Source organism: Erpetoichthys calabaricus, chromosome 15, assembly GCF_900747795.2.
Source record: "Erpetoichthys calabaricus chromosome 15, fErpCal1.3, whole genome shotgun sequence".
Lineage (NCBI taxonomy): Eukaryota > Metazoa > Chordata > Cladistia > Polypteriformes > Polypteridae > Erpetoichthys > Erpetoichthys calabaricus.
In genome coordinates this window covers 24,276,057-24,298,009 of record NC_041408.2, presented here as the reverse complement: position 1 = coordinate 24,298,009, position 21,953 = coordinate 24,276,057, and the positions used below count along the sequence as shown (strand labels likewise).

General features: G+C 40.6%; 1 long non-coding RNA gene across 1 annotated transcript; it reads right to left on the bottom strand.

The window, feature by feature from the left end:
• Nucleotides 1-709: 709 nt before the first annotated feature.
• Nucleotides 710-21,526, bottom strand: LOC114666108 (uncharacterized). The gene is made up of 3 exons (XR_007933618.1): nt 21,309-21,526; nt 1,051-1,762; nt 710-815 (listed from the first exon to the last, which is right to left on the bottom strand). It is a non-coding gene; the product is annotated as an uncharacterized LOC114666108 (long non-coding RNA).
• Between the last annotated feature and the right edge of the window lie 427 nt (nt 21,527-21,953).

Below are 21,953 nucleotides of genomic sequence, written 5' to 3'. Positions count from 1 at the left end.
TATCTAAAGGCAACTTGGGCAGAGAAATATCAGCTCGGGGTTCTGGTCTGCAAACTGGAGGAAAGGAACTTTCATGTGGAAGTGGCGGGTCACTACAAACATGCAATTTTTAAAAAGATGCTTTCAGAAAGCATGAAAAAAGAACAAAATCTCTCAAAACACTGAGGAAGATCAGCCTCAACACAGACACACACCGAAAGACAAATCCCAAAGGCCCACACTTTTATTTTCTTCTTTTGCTTTCTTTCAGCACAGTGCACAAATCAGCAGCAACACCAATATTCTTCACAATAAAGTTCACTCCCTTTTCCTTTTTTCTTTCTTTATTCTTTTATTCTCCATTTCTCTTTCTTTTGCCACCTCTACTTCTATGTAGTGGTCTATATTACAGTGTACATGCTTTGTCAAATGACTCATCATAAGAGATGTCAAACACAGAATGTATTTTAAAAAGTTCATCAAAAACTGACAGGGAAGACCTCACTTCACAAGAAAACAGCTGACCATCCAGTACAATGTAGAAGTCACGGATGCCGTTCTTTGCTTTGTTCCAGCTGCCAGAAGGTAGGACTGTTCGCTCCTCAGTCTGATTGATGTGATCTTCAAGGCTACGGCATGTATGTAAATAAATAAATAAATAATAAAACAATTCAGGGTTAGCCGCACGTACATTTAGACTCTGAAGTTCTTCTCGAGAACACCTTCTTGTGAAATTTGACAACATGGTCAACAGCTTCATGGACACTTTTCTTTACAGCCCTCTGTTTGGTGGAGGTGGAAACAGATATCGAAGCAGCAGGATTGATGCCATGTCACTATCACACATTGCGGAGAGGGGAAAAAACAAAAACCACACATTTAAAAACATACACGTTGAGCTTCAGAAAAAGATTTTACTAAGTGGCTGCCCGGATTTGAACTATCCACCTCATGAAATTAGTTTATGCATTTTCAGACAATTTTTGAAGTACACCAATACTGACAACAATAACTCAAGGCAAGTGAATAATATAAACTGTAACATTTTAGACATAGCTTTGCCATATTTACCTCGGATCATGAATATTCTCGGCAGACTGGATAAGTGAGCTCAGCAATAAGTCTGAGTAATGTTTTTGGCTTTCTGATGAGTTTGGTCTTGAAGAATGTGACCCATGTCTCCAGAAGCTTGGATGAAGTCTCCATACCCAAAAAGCAATTCAAAGTCTCGAAGAACCTCACAGTATTGGAAAAAAAAGTACTAGACATAATTTTGGACTGCAGTTTTAAGGCAATGACAAGATTATGTTCAATCATGCATCACTAAGAAATATTAAATATACATAGTGACAACCTTAACATAAAGATATATACAGTAAAGTACAAAAAAGTGGGGTCAAATATTAAAATGTAAAATGTCTCAAAGGGTATGTGTTAGAATGATAAACTTACCAGGCCTTTCACATCCAGAAACCACGGACACACTTCAAGTGCCATAGTCGACTTCTCTGCATCATGGATTAATTGTGGCCTGTACTTGAAGGCTGATCTCATCTTTGAGATGACCTGGGCCCGAACTGTTGCATGTTTCAGTAAGGGAACAGCCTCTCTACAGTTGTCACCTTCTAGCTGATCCTCAGGCAAGTTAAATGATCGTTCAGTGCCTGGCCACTTACTTTCTCAACTGTCTCTGGCTCTTCCGTGGTTGTCACTGCTCCTCCAGAATATTTTGTGCGGAGTTGATTTTAAGTGCCATGCTACTTTTTCCCTCGCAAAAGTGCTCCTGAAAACACAAAAGGAAAACGGCATAAAATTAAAAACAACTCAACCTTCTCACTCCCTAAACAGTTTAAGCCAATACGTTGTGAAAACCTTTTCTGGATTTCTTAATTTAGTGAAATAACTCCCTTCAAACTTCTACAGGTTTATTGTTATATGAAGTACAGTAAGCTGTCTTACAGTAAATGGAGAACATAATAGGTTTAAAAAGTGAACGCAAACATTAGGCAAACATGTAACTATCTGGGAATTTAAGCTAATTTTTTGGACCATAATGTTTGTCCATTTTTCATCCCACTAAGTTGAAAAAATAACATTGAGGCACCTACTGTACAAATTGTCTGACAACTCTTTAAAACTGCAATGATACAAATGGTGTGGTTAAACATACAGACGCTCTCCAAACAGGTAGACAGATACACAGATACACTGACAGACCTGCACAGCCTTTTGTTGAATTGGGGTCTTTCAGTGAAGGGAACAGTGTTATGATACCTAATGCACACTGCACTCTTATATCCCTTGGAGGAATACTCTTTGATAGAAAACACACAAAAGTATTTTAAAATCTGACACAGATTGAAGAAAGAAAATGTTAAAAGATACAACTTTTTAACTTTTAATTAAACAGAATGTGAGTACATAATTCCTTAATAGAAAAGTCTTTATATAGTAAAATACATAAGGACAGCATTTGTGAAAAGTGTATTAAATTCCTTATTAAAAGCAAATGAAGAAGAGTAATTGATTTAGAAAAGAAAAATTGAATACTGTTTACACATACCCATGCTTTTCACTCATAGCTGAAATTAAATTATTAACCAGTTGTCACCATGTTTTGTCTGTAATTGTGCCACTTTCTCTGTATTTTTGTAATATCTTGTCACCACCTGGCTTCTGTTGTAGGGTGTTTTTGACAAGCTATGAAATAAATTCACAAAATGTAATGAAACTGCAGAACTCAAACAGAAAACAGATGTTTCTTTTCTATTTTTTTCTTAATGTACGGTTACTTAGTCTTTGCATTCTTACATTCTGCTTATTCAACTTCTTCCCAAACTACATTACCACAGATATGTTAATGTGCAACTCAAATTATGTTTAATTGCAAATAGCTCTTTTGCAGAAGTCGAATCATTCTCAATTTGTGCTCTTTTAGGTGTCTGAGGTGCACCCTCACTGTCAGAGGAGATGGATCCTGTGTCTGTACGTGACGATGACTGCACAGGGGATTCTTAAAAAAGAAAAGGGCATCATGTCAGTAGAAGACAGAGCAGAGAAATAAAACATTTTACTAACTAACCTGAAAATTTCATTTCTACCACTAAGCCACCACTCCTGACAGTATAATGTTAAGTTGTTCACTTGCCTTCAAATGAGGGAGAGTAGTTATACAGATAGCTATAATCAACGAATGATTGATGACCTTTAAGCCCCGCCCCCTTTTTGGTTGATGACCTTTAAGCCCCGCCCCAAATATGAAAATATAAAAATATGAAAATAAAAAAAAAAGGATTTTTGAAAATATGAAAATATAAAAATATAATTTATGTAAATATAAAAACATGAAAATTTATGAAGCTATAAAAATATGGATTACGTTAATATGATTTATAAGCTATAAGATATTGACTCATCGCTCTAAGTTATAAACTAATAGTAAGAAAATAAAATTTTCTAAAAACAATATAAGATATTGACTCCCTGCTCTAAGTTATAAACTAATAGTAAGAAAATAAATATACAATTTTCTAAAATCGATATAAGATATTGACTCCCTGCTCTAAGTTATAAAATTTTCTAAAATCGATATAAGATATTGACTCCCTGCTCTAAGTTATAAAATTTTCTAAAATCGATATAAGATATTGACTCCCCGCTCTAAGTTATAAACTAATAGTAAGAAAATAAAATTTTCTAAAAACAATATAAGATATTGACTCCCTGCTCTAAGTTATAAACTAATAGTAAGAAAATAAATATACAATTTTCTAAAATCGATATAAGATATTGACTCCCTGCTCTAAGTTATAAAATTTTCTAAAATCGATATAAGATATTGACTCCCCGCTCTAAGTTCACGACACGCGTCTTTCCTGCTTAGCCATAACTAAAACCATATAAGATATACAATTATCTAGCCGAACTTTTCTAAGTTATAAGCTCAAGACACGCCGCTTCATTTTACAAACACTAATTTTAAGAAATAAACCCTTATCTTTCCAGCACTTTCTAAAACGTGGCTTCATATTAAGAAATATACACGGATCTTGCTTGCATGCCCACGCACGGACGTGACTTTCTAAAAATGAAATATACACTTAGCCTAATCGTAAGACTCTTTCTAAAAACCACGGGACCTTTAGTGTAAAATTTTCAGCTGCTGAAACAGTCGAGACCCAGGGAGCCCCCACCACCAAGCAGCCCATGCTAGCAAATGGTAGGGAAGCACCCCGCCATGCGGCACTTTGCTGGGACATAGTGTCTTTAACATAGGGTCACCAATTTTAAAAGGAAGCCCCCCTGCCAAGCCGCCCTTGCTGCCAAATTGCGGAAAAAGATACTCTGGTGTTAAAAAGGACGCATCCCGCCATGCGGCACTTTGCTGGGACATAGTGTCACCAATTTTAAAAGGAAGCCCCCTGCCAAGCATCAGACGGCGGTCAATTTTAATCCGTGGGAAAAGAACCCGCCAAACAGCAAATGGTCCTTAATGCTAAATTCTTTTATGTTTAATGAAATCGAAAAATCATACGATTATTAAAGAAGCCCCCGCTATTCAGAGGGTTGAAAGCTCATTAAACACTAAGCTTCTTTCCCTGTGTTCCATTTTAAATGTCAGACGTTTTCACATTTCTAGGGTCTAAGAACAAAGTTATTAAATGAAATATTTTCCACTAACGTCTCTCTCTCTTATATTCACAATGATCTTTAATAAATTTATTTATATTTCGAGTACTGGATTTTAAGCCTCGTTTCACATTTACAGTCTATCAACTTTAAAATACACGTGGCGTTTAGCACAACGATCTCTCGGTAAAACATAAAAGGTTAATCTTTTTCCTATTTGCTTATAGCGGTCAGACTTTGAATGAAGCTTATTCCCGCTACCAGGGTCTCCCCCGCCCCTTAGAGGCGGAACATCAACAACTCTGAACCTATGAGCTCTCTCCCAAACGCCCGAAGTGTTTCGCTCCGCCCTTCCAAGGCGGTACAGCGCCCTATGCCTGCATAAAGTCTCCCGCTTTGCGTCTATTAACACAATAACTTCCAGCAATCCAAGTTTCTCTGCGAGCTTTTTTAAAAGGTAGGCGTTTTTCGCTTTTTTCTTCCGCAATGGCTGGCATGGCAAAAATACTTTTGTGATTGAGGTTAAGTGTAGATTATCAACCGTCTCTTCAAACTGTTGAAATGATATTCTTTTATAAATCAGATAGTTCTGGCTTTGAGTTGGTGGTTTTCTGTTTTTTAAATGAAAAAACTGTACCTAGTCGTAATGCACAGAGTTTATAAATGTGGTATTTTTTTCTTGTTTCAGAAGGCTGTAGTTTCTGGCCGGTTGGCTGTTCAAAAAGTGAGTCAGATCTTCTTTCGGCCGTACTTTTAAATTGAAATGTAGCTTATAAGACCGCCGATTTAATACTTTTAATGTCTTTAAGTATGTACATTTCATGCTAATTACTTTTAATGAAAATGCACAAACTTATAAGAACGTTCTGGCTGATTACTTTTTAATGTAATTGTCTTTAAGTACGTACAAACCTAGTCTTTTAGAATCGGAGGCTGAACTTTGATTCTTTAAATCCAACTAGTTCGCAATTGGAGGATTTAATAGCGGCCACAGATTGTCTTTTTGAGAATAAAAATCCTGCCTCAGAGTGGTAATTTTCCGAAGTTTCCAGTCAGCCTACTATTGAACATCTCATTCACGCAGCCCGGTAAGTTGAACTATTTGTGCGAGTGCGCACCAAATGTTTATTTTTAAAGAAAACTTAGTCTTGCTTGTTTTTTTTTTTTTTCAGAATCCGCCGCTCACCCAAATAATCGGTGAACCTGAAAGATTTGATCCCGCTGCTAAGGCTGTTGAGCTGAAGGCTGAAATCGAACGAGTGCTGTTGATTTTTCAAAACTCTTAATCCCTGTCTCTAGATATACGTGAAAAGGTTATTTTATTGTATGCAATTTTAGAAAACTTGTTCCCCAAATAATGTCTGACAAAAGGCGTGCAAGTGAGGACTTGGACGCTGGGAGCGGTTCTCAAAATGCTGGGTTTTTGCATGACATGGTGAATGAACTTAGTTATTCTATTCGGCCCCCAAAAATGCCTACTCCACCACCCCGATATTTTAATGAAATGGAATATATTAATTGGCAAAATCAAAACATGTTCCAAATGAATAATATAATAGCGACCATGAGAGTTCCTTCACCTGTTACCACTCCCATCGACTTTGACCAGCTTGACAGCCTTTTAGAAGCCCTACGTCCAGTAGCCACCCCCGATGAAATGCAAACATTAAATAACTTGTTAGAAAGGGTTCAGTGGTCTTTGAACGAAAATGTGAATGCTCAAACGGGTCATGGTTTAACAAACACTTTGGGTTCTGTAAATGCTGCCCCCTCTGTTTCAGCACCAGCTGCTAACACCTCTGCTCCAGTCTTGCACCCTGTCTCTTTTATTTCAGCTATCCCTTCTGCCCCCTCTGCTACAGTCTTGCACCCTGTTGCCAAGCCGTTTGCCTCAGTCTCCCCTGCTCCAGTCTTGCCCTCTGTGTCTACCCCCTCGGCACCCTCTGTCTCTTTTATTTCAGCTACCCCTTCTGCACCCTCTGTCTCTTTGACTTCAGCTATCCCTTCTGCATCCTCTGCTACAGTCTTGCACCCTGTGTCTACCCCCTCGGCATCCTCTGCTCCAGTCTTGCCCCCTGTTTCTACCCCCTCGGCACCCTCTGTCTCTTTTACTTCAGCTATCCCTTCTGCATCCTCTGCTCCAGTCTTGTCCTCTGTTTCTAGCCCTTCTGCTTCAATCTCGCCCTCTGTTTCCTCAGCCTCTATTGCCCCGCCATTTGTGGTTACCCCTTCAGTCGCGCCAGTTATGTCCGGTGGTTCTGTGGTATCTAAACCTTCACCCTCGTCTACTGGTTTTCAGCAGATCGATAGACCTGCCTTTAATCACACTGAAATAAGACACCCCTTAAATTTCGCTGATGCCTATGAACTAGAGTCTTATGAGGAGGTGTTTAACAGTATTCATGAGACGCTGCAAAGAATTCTGGATAGTTTTTCAGGTACTTTAAATCCGCAAGATGTTGTACAGCTAGAATTGCGTGCTGATTCATTACCTATCAGCGTTTTTATACAGATGAATGGCTCTAATATTAATGTAGACGATTTTCTTCATCAGATAGAGAATCTTCTTCAGAGTCATGCTAGTGTGCTAGCGGATGAGTCTCTGATGCTAGTCACCCAGATTGTTCGGGCACCTAGCGGGGGCGCTCGTGGCTCTCGCAAGGTCTCATCTCTACTCAATCATGAAATAGTTAGAAAGAAAATGAGGCATTTAATAATTTCTTATAATTACGGGAATCAGCTCTGTTTTGCCTTTTGTCTGCTTAGCCTAATGGAGGACCGGTACATGCAAAACCCACAGTTATGCATGCGTGAAGCGTATAACCTTCAGAGCAGGGCTGGATTATCTGAGGATGAAAAAGTGTCCTTTGCGGACGTTCATAAATTTGAAAACTTACTGGGTATTAAAATTGTTGTCTGGTACAGGTGTCTAAGAAATGAGAAATTTTTAAAATTTGAAAGCTCCCGAGGTAGAAACCCCAAAACATATTTTATGTTTTTACATGATAACCATTACTACGGTATTTTGAATTTAAAGGGGTTTCTGGGTGTGAAATACTTGTGCGACTACTGTTACACAAGCTACCACTCCATCCTTAGTCATCGTTGTGAAGGTCACTGCAATGTCTGTTTCTCACCAGATTGCCGTCCGATCCCTGAAGAACTTGTCAAGTGTGGTGATTGCAACCGTTACTGCCGGTCCCAATTTTGTTTTATTCAGCATACGATTCCTAAATTTAACGATAAGACCAACGATATGGAAGCGGCCTGTGACACGGCAAAAATCTGTCCCCTGTGTTACAAAACTTACACAGTGAATGCCGCCTCAAAACCCCATAAATGTCGGCCCAAGGAATGCAGGGTTTGTAATGCAAAAATTGAAAATGATGCAAAAAACCATCAGTGCTTTATAGAAACCTTGAAGTCTGAGGATCGTTGTGAGAAATATGTATTTTATGATTTTGAAAGTCGGCAAGAAACGGGTGTGCACATTCCTAATTACATATACTGTAAGTCCTTGCGGGGTAAATTCTGGTTCTGGGCGGGTGAAGATTGTGTACAGCAGTTCTTTGCCCGATACCGTCGCCCCAAGTATCAAGGCTATACCTTCATAGCTCACAATTCAAAAGGTTACGATGGGTACTTTTTAATGAAGTATTTGCTTGAAAATGGTGTGAACCCTAGTGTTACTACTCAAGGAAATAAGCTGATGTGTTTCACAGATGATGGTTATCAATTACGTTTTATAGATTCTTTGAATTTTTTAACAATGAAATTGAGTGCCATGCCTAAAGCCATGGGGTTTGAAGCCGCAAAAGGTTATTTCCCCCATTTCTTCAATCTGGCTGAAAATCAGAATTATATCGGCCCCTACCCTGAACCTGAATGCTACGGTGTTCAGAGCATGATGACCAAAGAAAAAGAAGAATTTTTTACCTGGTACGACAGTGTCAAGCATGGTGTTTTTAATTTTAAAGAGGAGATGGCTTTTTATTGTAAAAATGACGTCGAAATTCTTAGAACAGCGTGCATTAAATTCAGAGACGAGGTCATCAAAATTGGCAATATTGACCCGTTTCAATGCATGACCCTGGCATCTCTATGTATGGCCATGTACAGGCAAAACTGTATGCCTCCAAAGTCTGTCGGCATAATTCCTTCTGACCATTACAGTAGTAGTCAGAAAAACAATTCGAACGCATCTATTCAATGGTTATTGTATCTCTGTGAAACAGAAAAATTGAACATCCGACACGCTCTAAACCTTGGGGAAGTAAAGAAGGGTTCCTTTTATCTTGACGGCTATGCCGTAGTTAAAGGTATTCCGACTGCCTTTGAATTTGCCGGTTGTTTTTATCACGGCTGTCCGGAATGTTATGATTTTAACAGTACCCATCCTTTAACCGGTATGACTTGTGCAGTTATGTACCAAAAGTTTATGAGAAAATTGGAAATACTTAGGACTAAATTTAATTTAGATGTGCACGTGCTCTGGGAGCATGAATAGGAGACGATGAAAAAACAAGACCTCAGGCTACAAACTTTCTTAAAACACTGTGATTTCCCTCAGCGTATACAACCGAGGGACTCGTTGTTCGGCGGCCGTACCACCGCCATAAAATTGTACCACAAGGCAGTGGGGCCCGAACAGATTCACTATTATGATTTCACCAGCTTGTACCCGTTTGTGAATAAAACAAAAATGTACCCGGTTGGCCAACCCACTATCATTTTTCAGCAGTTTGGCGATCTCAGGCAGTATTTTGGATTAATTAAAGCCACCGTCCAGCCTCCACGTGGTCTCAATTTTCCAGTCCTGCCTCTCAGGTTTTGTGGGAAATTAATGTTCACCCTCTGTCGCACCTGCACGGAGACAGAAGCTCAGACTGTGGACTGTCGTCACACAGAGGATGAGAGAGCTTTAACTGGTACTTGGTGTAGTGTGGAAATAGCAAAGGCCATTGACAAAGGGTATAAAGTTTCAAAAGTATACGAGATTTGGCATTACCCCGAACGTACTTCTGAGTTATTCTCAGACTATATCAAGCTTCATCTAACAGGCAAGCAGGAGGCCTCGGGCTACCCTGCCTGGTGTACGGATGAGGCTCCCCGAGACCGTTATATTTTAGATTATTATCAGAAGGAAGGTGTGCAATTGGACCGCAATAACATCGCCGTAAATCCGGCTAAGAGACAAATTTCAAAGTTGTTTTTAAATTCTCTTTGGGGTAAATTTGTGCAAAAACCTCTCCATCTCACTACTAGCTTAGTCAAGGACGGTGAGGAATTCTTGCAATATATTTTCTCCAAACAGTATAATGTTTCTTATTTTGAATTTATCGGCGATGAGATTGCTCAAATACAATGGAAGTACACCGATGAAAAGTATACCCTACCTGGTAGCGTTAATGTTGTCATTGCTGCTTTCACCACGGCCTATGCCCGGTTAGAGTTGTACGATTTACTGGACAGTCTGGGAGAAAGGGTGTTGTACCACGACACCGACTTGGTCATTTTTACTTCTCAGCCTGGTCAGTACAATCCTCCTCTGGGTGACTATTTAGGAGAGCTCACCAGTGAGTTAAATCCTGGTGATTATATTACTGAATTTGCTTCAGGCGGTCCAAAGACGTACGGTTATAAAACGGCACAAGGCAAAACATGTATGAAGGTAAAAGGTATAACCATCAATCATGAAACCGGTAAAATTATAAACCTTGAGTCACTAACCAATCTAGTTCAGAATTTTGTGACGTCTCATGAAGCCCCTCCTCAAGAGTTACTGGTTCACGGTAAGCGGATCCATCGAAATAAAAAACGTTTCACTTTAGAAAACAGACCACTCAGGAAGAAATTCAGAGTGGTGTATAACAAGAGGGTTCTCCTAAAAGATTACAACACAAGACCTTATGGCTACTAAAAGAGATTTTGACGCACGCCTTCAACACCCCTTCGCTAATATTATCTCGGGGCCCTCTTGTTCCGGTAAATCCTATTATGTGAAAAAATTATTGGAACATTCGAACCACGTCGTGTCTCATCCTTTTCAAAATAAAATTTGGTTTTATAGTTGCTGGCAGAAAATGTACGACGAGCTATCGGCTAAATTTCAGCAATTAAAATTTATTGAGGGACTCCCAAAGTCTTTATGCGACGACGAACTTCTCCCTCCTGAGAAAATAAATTTGGTCATTATAGATGATCTGATGGAATCGGCTAGCGAAAGCCAGGAAATAGAAAAAGCTTTCACAAAATATACTCATCATCGGAATCTGTCTATCATTTACTTGGTTCAAAATTTATTCTTTCAAGGAAAGAAAAGCCGAACGATTAATCTTAATGCCAATTATATTACTCTTTTTAAAAACCCCAGGGACAAATTGCAGATTACTACCTTGGCCCGCCAAATGTATCCGAGGTGTGTTAAGTTCTTTTTGGAAGCTTTCGAAGATGCTACAAAACTACCGTACGGCTATCTCTTAGTGGATTTAAAGGCACAGACCCCAGACGAACTGCATTTAAGAACAGGTCTGTTTCCACCCGATTGGCCAGTCGTGTACACCGTGAAAAGATAAAAGAAGCTGTTCTGAGTCCAAGTTACATATTCTGTCAGCATGTCGGCCAGAATAAGCAGAAACCTACAGCCTCTCAAGGCCTTACTCCGTTGCTCTTGTCGCCGCCGTAAAATTCTTATAAATGCCTCTTCTGACGATTTAATTAATGCTTTGTCCGAAATAGCCTGTAATACTTTAAAAGGTAATATACCTCTTTCGCCCAAACAGTTTAAGCTAATCAAGAAGCATAAAACATCTGTCAGAAAAATAAGTGACAGAAAACTAACCTTAAAAAAGAAGAAAGCTATTCTGAACCAGAAAGGAGGCTTTTTGGGAGCTCTTTTAAGCGTCGCCGTGCCATTCATATCCAGTTTATTAGCTTCTAGAGCATAAACATGGAATACGCTCAAAAAATGTATTTGGTCCCGCAGCAACAGATGTCTCTTTTTCAGCAAAAGAGCGCTAACCCGAACGATCTCTTGAGTGCCACAGAAACTGAACTGGACAAAGAAATGAGAAACGTCCTGCAACGCTATGATATAGGGGCTGACGAGAAGGTGAAGCTTTACACTTCTATCTTGCAGAGATATCTGACTCTAGTTAAAAAGGCCGATAAAGAAACTAGCAGTCTGATGCTTGTATTACCAAAAGAAGAAGAAAATGGCGAGGGGGGCCCTGGAACAGTCAAGGTGTCTGAGGACAAGGTTTGGCAAGAGGTTTTGAGAAGCGCGCCTGTAAAAGCAAAGAAAAATGTTGAATTTGTTTTACATAAAATGTCCGTTAATCCCCATCACGTGTTTTGGAATAATCGTGGAGAGCTGTTGTTAGAAGGTAAACCTTTGGTCGGATCCAACATGGTGGATTTGGTCCGTAATCTGACCGCTTCTCATACAATACCTGAACATAGGAGACCGCAGGGGTGGAAGGAATTTGTAAACGCCATGGCCGGTTTGAACATTCCATTTTCTGTCGTACCTAATGATGAAACGAGAGAACTCCTTGAAAGTTTTAAGCCACCCGCAGCCCCCCACCCTGCTCATCATACAGAAGTTACCCCCTACCGACTGAAACCGAGAAAAAAAAGACTGGAATGGATTGCTTATTAATTTGTAAAATGATTTGTTTATTAAATACAATTTTATCTCATTACAGAGTGTCGTCATCCTTTAACTGTCTATTGAAATATTTACAGGTCTCTGATCTTTGCACGCAAGGGTACTGATAAAAACAGAGTCCCGGCGAAGGAAGCCAGGAACGAACAAATTTAGAGACCATAGAGTCATTACTGTTCGCGTCCTCCGAATACTTTTTTATTACAGAGGTGTACGGGAGACCTTTTCCTCTCTGATGCAGATAGAAGAGGCAGTGTTGACCGCATTTGTCCGAGAACCAACTTTGAAGCTGTCGGTTATTGTAAATGATTTGTTTACAGTTTTTGCTTAAGAAACGGTAAATGTCATTCGGGAAGTAGATAAAGTCCGGAGGATTACCATAGGAATCAAAAAACTCCCCATTTCCGTCTTCTGTGAGGTAAATCCCCAGCCAGTGTTCTCCGGGTTGGGTTTGACGGTGAGCATTCACTACAAACATGGCCGGCAAGATGTTATTTTTTTCCGGTAGTTGATCACATGCCAGCACACCGCGGAAATATCTTTCGGTGTAGGGGTCTTGGGACAGTAGTTGTGTTAATTGTTTTGTATTCATGGTGCTTATTAGTAGTCATACAGAACATTACGTCTCTGGTTGATTTCGATGATGTTGTCAAAGACCGCATATACTATTAGATTTACGGTCCGAGGGAGAGGGACACGGAAGCGTAATTCAAATTTTATGTTTCCAGTTTTAACTAATGAAAAATGATCACCGCATTCTTGATCGGGGGTTAGATCAAAAGCAAAAAGAGTATATCCTTGCGAGAACTCTGAACGGCTGATAGACAGAGCTTGATCCTTCAAATGCTTACCAGTGGCCAATACCAGGTTATAATATTCTCTAGCACTGTTGCCGCTTACAAAGTCTGGTTGAAAAGGTTTGGCGGGAATCTGTTCACCGTCCATGTACAGAGCCAGGAACTCTACATCGTTGTGTTTGAAATTGAACGGGTTCCGTGTATAAGACCCCAAAAAGGCCTCATTATCCACCATGCCAATCACCACATACTTTGGTAGTTGACCCAGAAACAGGTTTTCTTGATTGCATACTCGGATTCCCGCGGGCATACTGAATACTTTCATATTCACCCCTTTCCACAGGGTATTTAGCATTGGCTGATGTAAGGGCATGAGCGTGTCCTAATTTCACGGCCGGTGAAACTTTTACTTTTTTTACAAACAGGGAGGCTGATGTTATGATTACTCTGTATCGTTCGACATCACCGGACATTAAGCAGAATTCATCTTTGTTCCGAACCATTTTAATCTTCACGTCTAGGCCGTTCAATAGTAGTTTTTCCTGGAAAAAGAGATCTGTATGTATGTGCCCCAGAAGTTCGACAGTCCTGCTACCGGCTGTATAGGCGCTTCTGTTATTAAAACCGATGTTTTCTCCGGCGGGGGTCTGTCTCTTCCAATTTGTTAAGTGTATCTTTGTAAAAAAGTCCTGTAGCAAACTGAGAATGAAGAGTCTCTTGGCTGTAATTTAGCAGACCTTCTAAGACCGCTCGGTAAGGATAACAATTTGAACTCTGTGATATTAGGCGGTCCCCCAGGGTGACATCAACTTGAGAAAACAAACTGGCTATAGGGTAGTTGACAAATCCGACCTTTGCCCCGGCAGGTATGTTAGTCCCGTCAGCGTTCACTATCTTTCCCCTTAGGTGTAGAAGAGTGTTATTCAAGTCCAGGTAATCTTCCCCATTTCCGGCTATGAGAAATTCTAGCGGAGCTACTTCAGAGAGGGCTGAGAGTGGTGGGACTTCAACGTATATACTTTTATCTACACTCGTTTGAGTGAAAGGCACCGTAAACAGATCCAGTTCAGATTTGACACACTCTTCGGACATTCTGTGTACGAAAGCCATCTTCTCTTAAAAAATGTCTCTCTTCTTCTTTTTGCTTGCTTTAGTCTTGTTCCTCTTCTGACGACGTTTAGATAATGCTGTAAAAATAGTGCGCCCGGCCTTTTTAGCTGGCGGGGCCTGACGCGACCCCGGTGGTCTCTTGCGTTTTGTCTTTCTCATGATCATCAAGCCCGCTCCCTCCTGCTTTTCTAGGACTCCACCCGCAGCACTGGATATAGCCCCTGTGATCACATCTTTTACAATATTTTTAGCCGCGGATTTGATATGTGGTTTTGCGATGTCAAAGCCTTTTTTCAGGAGAGGTAAAGCTCTTCTAAACAATCCTCGAAATATACCTCCAATCCCCCCACCATACATTACAGGGGATCCAGAGAATCCCGGTAAGCCGTTACCCGCTTGGGTCTGATAATATTGGATGTAAGGTGTCGGGTCCTGGTAAGTCCTCATTGTTTCAGTCGTGCATACAGTGCCTGACGGGTCTGAAATGCAACTTCACTATCACCTTACCAAACTGAAATGGCACGTTTTTGTTCTGGTCCGTCTTTATTTCAATAGTCACTGTGTCAAAATGATTCTTGCTGACTAGGGCATAATGCGGTTTGTCATATGTGATGGTTGTAATTTTATTCGCCTGATCCTCTATATGAACACACCTCAAAAGGGGTACGTAGCTGTCTCCGACTCTCTGATGAGATACCATATCCCCGTACACGTACAAAGTGTAAAAGCCGGCCCTGATGTCGGCGGGGAAAGGTGCCTTATAAGTTAAACCCCGAGTCTGATCAGGATGCGCTCCTAATATTCGACCCAGCTGTCCTTTCAAGTGTATAGTTTCATCCTTTTCACCCGGTACAACATAGACTCTTCTTTCCACAGCATTATAACTGAATTTCGCAGAGCTCTCGGAAGGGACAAATCCAGCTGCAACATCTGTCAAAGTGGGCAGGCTTAAGGTTGTCGAATTCATAAAAGACAGTAGGTCGTGAATACCTTCGTAATATCCGCATGGAATGTAGTAATGTTTTTTTACCCCTGGAGCTGAAACTTAGAATTCGTTATCCGGTTTGTCTATGGTATTCCACGTATGTGGGTACTGAATTTCGGCTAGACCGACTTCCCAAGAACCTTCTAATTCTATGGGTTTAGCAAGCTTTGTCGTGAAATTGGAAATTGTGTTGTTAGGGAAAATGTCTGAGGAAGCGTTGCTCGGTAGAGTCACAAAAAAACTTTTGCGCTCCATCGTATACCGCTAGAGAATGAAGAGTCGATTAGGAGCGTTCTGGATTTTATTGAACATCTTGGGCTTGGCTCTCCGGTATCCAGCTGTTAAATTTTTCTGGCCAGCCGAGCCATTTGACTAAAATGAGTCGTTTTTTATTCTTAACTTTCCTAGCCAGTATTTTTTCAATCCTGTAAACGTCTGTGGATCCGACTTTAATTTTCTGTAATTCAGGGTCGTAAAAGGATCCTACAATCTCTTCACCATCGTAGTCTTTCAGTTTGTACACCGCCGGTTCCCTAGGTACAAGTTCAGATACGGTAAAGATTTCATCTGAAAATGTTTGCTCATAACCTTTCTCAAAAGGATGTCTGGTTTTAGACACCCTAACTGTGTCTCCTACTTTGAACTTAAACAGCGGCGGACCCGGGGGGCTGGCTACGCCGTATAAGTTTTTGAAAACTTTCCAGGAATTTAACGCGTTAACATCGGAAGGAGCCATTTTTATGCTTCGATGATAACTTTTGTTGTAAGAGTATACTAGATCCGGCAATTTATCGATGTAGGCTCTCGTGTTATAAGCGCTGAAATATTTCCACATTTTAGATTTTAGTGTGCGGTTAAATCTCTCCACCACAGAGGCCTTTAGATAGATAGATAGATAGATAGATAGATAGATAGATAGATAGATAGATAGATAGATAGATAGATAGATAGATAGATAGATAGATAGATAGATAGATAGATAGATAGATAGATAGATAGATAGATAGATAGATAGATAGATAGATAGATAGATAGATACTTTAATTCGTTTCCTGTGGTGAAATGTTTTATTCCGATCTTCTTTAACAGTTTTTGAAAATCTCGGTTGAAAAACTCTTTGCCCTTATCGGTCTGGAGCTTCTTTGGAGTTCGACCGGCACTCAGAATGTCTTGGAAGGCTCTTGTCACTTCCTTACCCGTTTTGCTCTTCAGGGGTCGTACCCACGCGTACTTAGAAAGTACGTCGATACAGGTTAACAAATATTTATAACCCAGATTATGCTCGGACACATTTGTCATATCCGCTAAATCCATCTGCCATTGCGAGTCTATATCGGATACATAAACCTTATTTCTCCTAAAATGCCTTCTAGCGGGTTTGTGAATTGTATAAGCATATTGACCGGATAACCAATCCGACACCTGTTGGTCATTACTTTTCTGACCCGAAACCTCAAGAGCTCTTTTCAAAGAGTCTTTTCCCCCAAAGCTACCAGGATTTGCCGGGTTATAATAAACTTTTTTCAAGTAACTCTCCATCGCCGACGGTGAAAGAAAAATGTCAATGGTTTAAAAATCAAATGAGTCTTTATTGTTAATTTTCAAAACAACATTGTTTAAATTTCAAAACAGCATGATTAAAAACATTATTAAAATTTCAAAACAGCATGATTAAAAACATTATTAAAATTTCAAAACGGCAGTATTAAAAAACATGATTAAAACATTTCATAGAACAGGAACATTGAGTGCAGACACTTTGTCTGATTTTTCTAAGTCATACTCCCCGTAAAACCCCAAAGGTGCATCGGTCGTGTTCGGTTCAGAAAAATGTCTTTTAGAAAAGGCATCGGCTATTTCACGTATTTTCGAGTAAGAGGGATCGTCCATGTTGTGAAAGGCTTGTACAATGGCTTCGCTAATAGAATGTTCTTTTTCCAGTTCATCGACGGCATTTTGCACAAATGAATGAACCTTGTGAAAAGGCGGAAAGATGTTGAAGCAACCCAGAGTCTTTATGACCAGGCTCCTGAGCCAAGGTTTGCGGAAAACAGTCAGAACCTCTTGAAAGCGGCCAACCCGATAAACAGAGTCAGGCTCAAACAGACACGTATGCTGCGTCTGGCTGGGGTGATCTATGAAACAGCCATGACAGGTGCTTTTTAGGTCCCGATCGACTATTATGTCCAGCAGAGCCGCAATCAAACTCTTGACCAGTTTCAGAGTCTTTCGAAGTGTTTGACCCAGGGGCCCGTCAGTTTGCTCAATGTCCATACTCTCATAATCAGCATACCGGGACGATGGCTTCCATGCGGACAGAGCATCTACCAGGTTGTCCATGGCCTCTTCTTGCCGCATGGCCTGCACGGCTATCTGCTCAGCGCCCGTTAGGCTCCTCCGAGCATCCTCAGCAGGGACAAAATGGTCAGGTACTGTACGGTTCTCCAGGAGACTGTCCAGCCAATACATATCATCAGGGGCGGGTAACTGAGGTTCGGGCCAATAGATCTGGTCGTTTGAGGGCATCAGAAGATCTGGCCAAGACGGGGGGTCTGAAGGAGAGTTGTTAGGGGCAGAGTACCCGGAGTTAGGTACGATGTCGTCGGGCCAAAACAGGCCGTCGCGGAGCGCCGTCTGTTCCATAGACCAACAGGTCTGATCAGGAGCGTAGCTGGCGGGGTGCTGGTTGTCACCCGACCAAAACACATCGTTGTCTGTCAGCATCTGGTCTGCAGCAGAGTAGCATGGCTGTAGGTTAGTGTCGATCATCTCGTCGGGAGTAGAGTAGGCGGTGTTGGCTTGAAGGTTAGCCGGCCAAAACACATTGTTGTCTGTCGGCATCTGGTCTGCAGCAGAGTAGCGGGGCTGTAGGTTAGTGTCGATCATCTCGTCGGGAGTAGAGTAAGCAGTGTTGGCTTGAAGGTTAGCTGGCCAAAACAGGTAGTCAGCGGCGTACGTATGTTCCATACCTCCAGAGCTTGGTTCTTTGGAGCGCATCAAAATGTCGAGGACTTCTGCCACCTCAGAGGCCGAGAGAACAGGGAGACGACCGGACCAGCTAGCACCAGCTTCGGTAGGGTAAGTATTTGAAGACATCTCGATAGGTTTTTAGGTTAATGTAGACTGGGGGGAAAAGATCTCTGTATTTATCCCCACTCACTTAGGGGTGGTTGCCTCCCAGTTTTCTTCCTCCTCCTCCGAGCATGAATTATTCAACATGCTAAACACCTCCTCCAATTTTCTTTTAATTCTTTTCATCTGGTCAGACAGTTTCCCTTGGTAAATAGCTTCATCAATATTTGGCATAAGAGCTTTAAAAAAAGTCCAGTCTTTTATAGAAAAATTAATTTCACTCACTCGCTCCTTTATCACATTTTCTTTATCTTCCTCCTCTTCGTGACCGGCCTCATTATATTCGGGAAGGATAGGCTCCTTCTTGGAAACAGCGATCGTGAGCTGTCCCTCAGCATTTCTTTTCACCTCTACCCGGCACAAAGCACAGTTAGAGTCGTACCAGACTGAGCTGAAGCGTGGTTCCCATAACTCCCATAACGTTCTTCTGGACACCCTGTTTGCTTTCTTAGGAGCGTTCACAAGACCGTCCATTCTGTTTGCTTTTGTGTGTCGTGGCGTTTTCACTAAATGACTAGAATTTTATACAAGAACTCTTTCGTCTCCTCCCACAGTCGGGGGTGAGAGACACGCCTCACCCCTAACCCTATAGGCGGATTGAGAGATAAAGGCGTACCTCGGGGGCGTGAGTATTGTTAATGGGGCGTGATAGGTGTCTGATTTATGAAAGACCCACCCTAAAAGGTGTGGTTTAGAGATGATCAATTATGACGGTGGTCCAACCCCCCAGGGGCGGGGTATAGTTCATATTTTTATAGTTTCATAAATTTTCATATTTTTATATTTTCATAAATTATATTTGTTATATTTTTATATTTTCATATTTTTATATTTTCATATTTTCATATTTGGGGGTGGGGTTTAAAGTCATCAATCAATCTAACACCTCCTTTGACAGTTGCTTTCTGTATGTACTACTACTAGGGAGGTTTCTATCTAAATGTAGGATTAATAAAGATGGATGGCCTAAATAGTGTGAGTGTGTCTTTAAGAGATTAGTCACCTGTATAAACTGGCCCAGTAGCAGTCTCAAGGCAGGTGTGGGAGGAGAGTAACGTTGAACTGGGAGTTCGCAGTAAGGAAGTGAAATCCGTGCCTTAACTGTTTGGTTTTATGATACAAGAGGGCGTGTCACGTTTTTTCTTTACTCTTTTCACAATATATTGTTAGATTGACTTGTTTTGTGTTATTGTCGCACTGTTTCTTTATAGATTTTCTTTTATTCATTATTTCACCAGTGTTTTTTTGGGTTGTGGGGTTTTCATATATTTTATAGTACTAGGGTGTTGTATGTTATCCATTATGAATGTAGTGAAAAGTCAAGCAAAATGACACCTTTTATTGGCTAAATAAAAAGATTACAATATGCAAGCTTTCGAGGCAACTCAGGCCCCTTCTTCAGGCAAGATGTGTTGCCTCGAAAGCTTGCATATTGTAATCATTTTAGTTAGCCAATAAAAGGTGTAATTTTGCTTAACTTTTCACTACATGCATTTTATGAAGTTCATTTGTATTCATTTAAGCCTTGACGAGTTCTATTGTATCTAGTTACTTGTTTGTAATAAAAGTTATGACTCTATAAGGGCAGGAGCATTTGTTTTAAATGCCGGACTGGTGCTACATAAATATCAAAATAGTAAAAACGAATCGGGTTTGTGCTTGGCGGTCGTTATGTATAGACCAGGGGACACAGGGTTTGTTTGCCTCATTTAGGGATGTCGATTTACAAACTGTAGCAGTAGATTAAACTTAAGAAATCTGTCTGCCTACGCATATGTCCCTCATGGACCCGTGATCATCAAAGGTGACTGTGTGCAGATGGTGCAGACCTATAAATATCTGGGAGTGCAGCTGGATGATAAATTAGACTGGACTGCCAATACTGATGCTCTGTGCAAGAAAGGACAGAGCCGACTATACTTTCTCAGAAGGGTGGCGTCCTTCAACATCTGCAATAAGATGCTGCAGATGTTCTATCAGACAGTTGTGGCGTGCTGGGGAGGCAGCATTAAGAAGAAAGACGCCTCACGCCTGGACAAACTGGTGAGGAAGGCAGGCTCTATTGTTGGCATGGAGCTGGACAGTTTAACATCTGTGGCAGAGTGACGGGCACTCAGCAGGCTCCTATCAATTATGGAGAATCCACTGCATCCACTAAACAGGATCATCTCCAGACAGAAGAGCAGCTTCAGCGACAGACAGCAGTCAAAGTCCTGCTCCACTGACAGACTGAGGAGATCGTTCCTCCCCCAAACTATGCGACTCTTCAATTCCACCTTGGGGGGTAAACGTTAACATTTAACATTATACAAAGTTATTGTCTGTTTTTACCTGCATTATTATCAATCTTTAATTTAATATTTTTTTTTGTATCAGTAAGGTGCTGCTGGAGAATGTGAATTTCCCATTGGGATTAATAAAGTATCTATCTATCTATCTATCTATCTATCTATCTATCTATCTATCTATCTATCTATCTATCTATCTATCTATCTATCTATCTATATTCTCTTTACTACTTTTTTGTTAACATCTTTAATGAATAATATTTAATTTCCATACAAACTTAATTTATTTTAAACAAACCAAATTGTTCTAATCACTTTTATTCTGAATGCCTATGTAATTTAAACATCTCTACTGTCTTACATTTTCCCAGTTCTAGTCATGTCAAACTACAGAACTTTGGTGTACCACCACAGTAATAAGTGAGGGATAAACCACAATGGATTATTATCTGCAGTTAGAATATCAAAAACTTGTTGATATTAAATCATGTAATCTCTCAGTTTTACTGATTAATATTAAATTAAAATCTCCTTTTCATGTCTGAAATTATTTTAAAAAAATAATAATGTGTTGGAATTACAGTTGTGAAGAGTGCACGGATTTCATCTTGCAACAGCAGTACTAAGTAACGCAGAACACTTTCAGAGATTAAAACACCGTTTGACAAAGCAGTGTCAAAAAGACTTTACTAATGCAGGGACAGGACTTGTTTTAATTTTACCTGAAGGTGCAGCACCATCACTAACTTTCCATTTCATGTCCGACGTCTCATCTAACACTTCACTGACGATTATCTTCATCGACTTCGGCCCCGGTGTCGTCCATAATGTGCACTTCGGTGTTACTGCTGATGTTGAATTTCTGTTAACATGAAAATCAGTCCTTCCAGTTTAAAAAACTACCAGTGTGCTCAGCAGTATTTTAAATCGACTGAATCACAAAGGAATACTTTACCTTCTGTGAGTAAATCTGACAAAGAGGCTCCATTACGCTTTAATTAAGAGTATTTTTGTGTCATCTGTACTCTACTTTAAAAAGCATAGTGATGCTGTATAGAGATATGCGAAATCGTTCAGAATGCTGACCATAAAATGTTATTTATAAAACAGTACAAGTCATCGTAGGCAATGTACCGTATTTGACCCGCTGTATTAGCGATACATGACGGCAGCCTTTTCAAATCATAAAACTGAACGGAAAAGGGTGGAGTGCCCTCTCAGGGTTGGTAGCGAGATCCTGCTTCAAGTGGAGGAGTTCAAGTATCTCGGGGTCTTGTTCACGAGTGAGGGAAGAATGGAGCGTGAGCTCGACAGGCGGATCGGTGCATCGTCCGCAGTAATGCGGGCGCTGCATCGGTCTGTCGTGG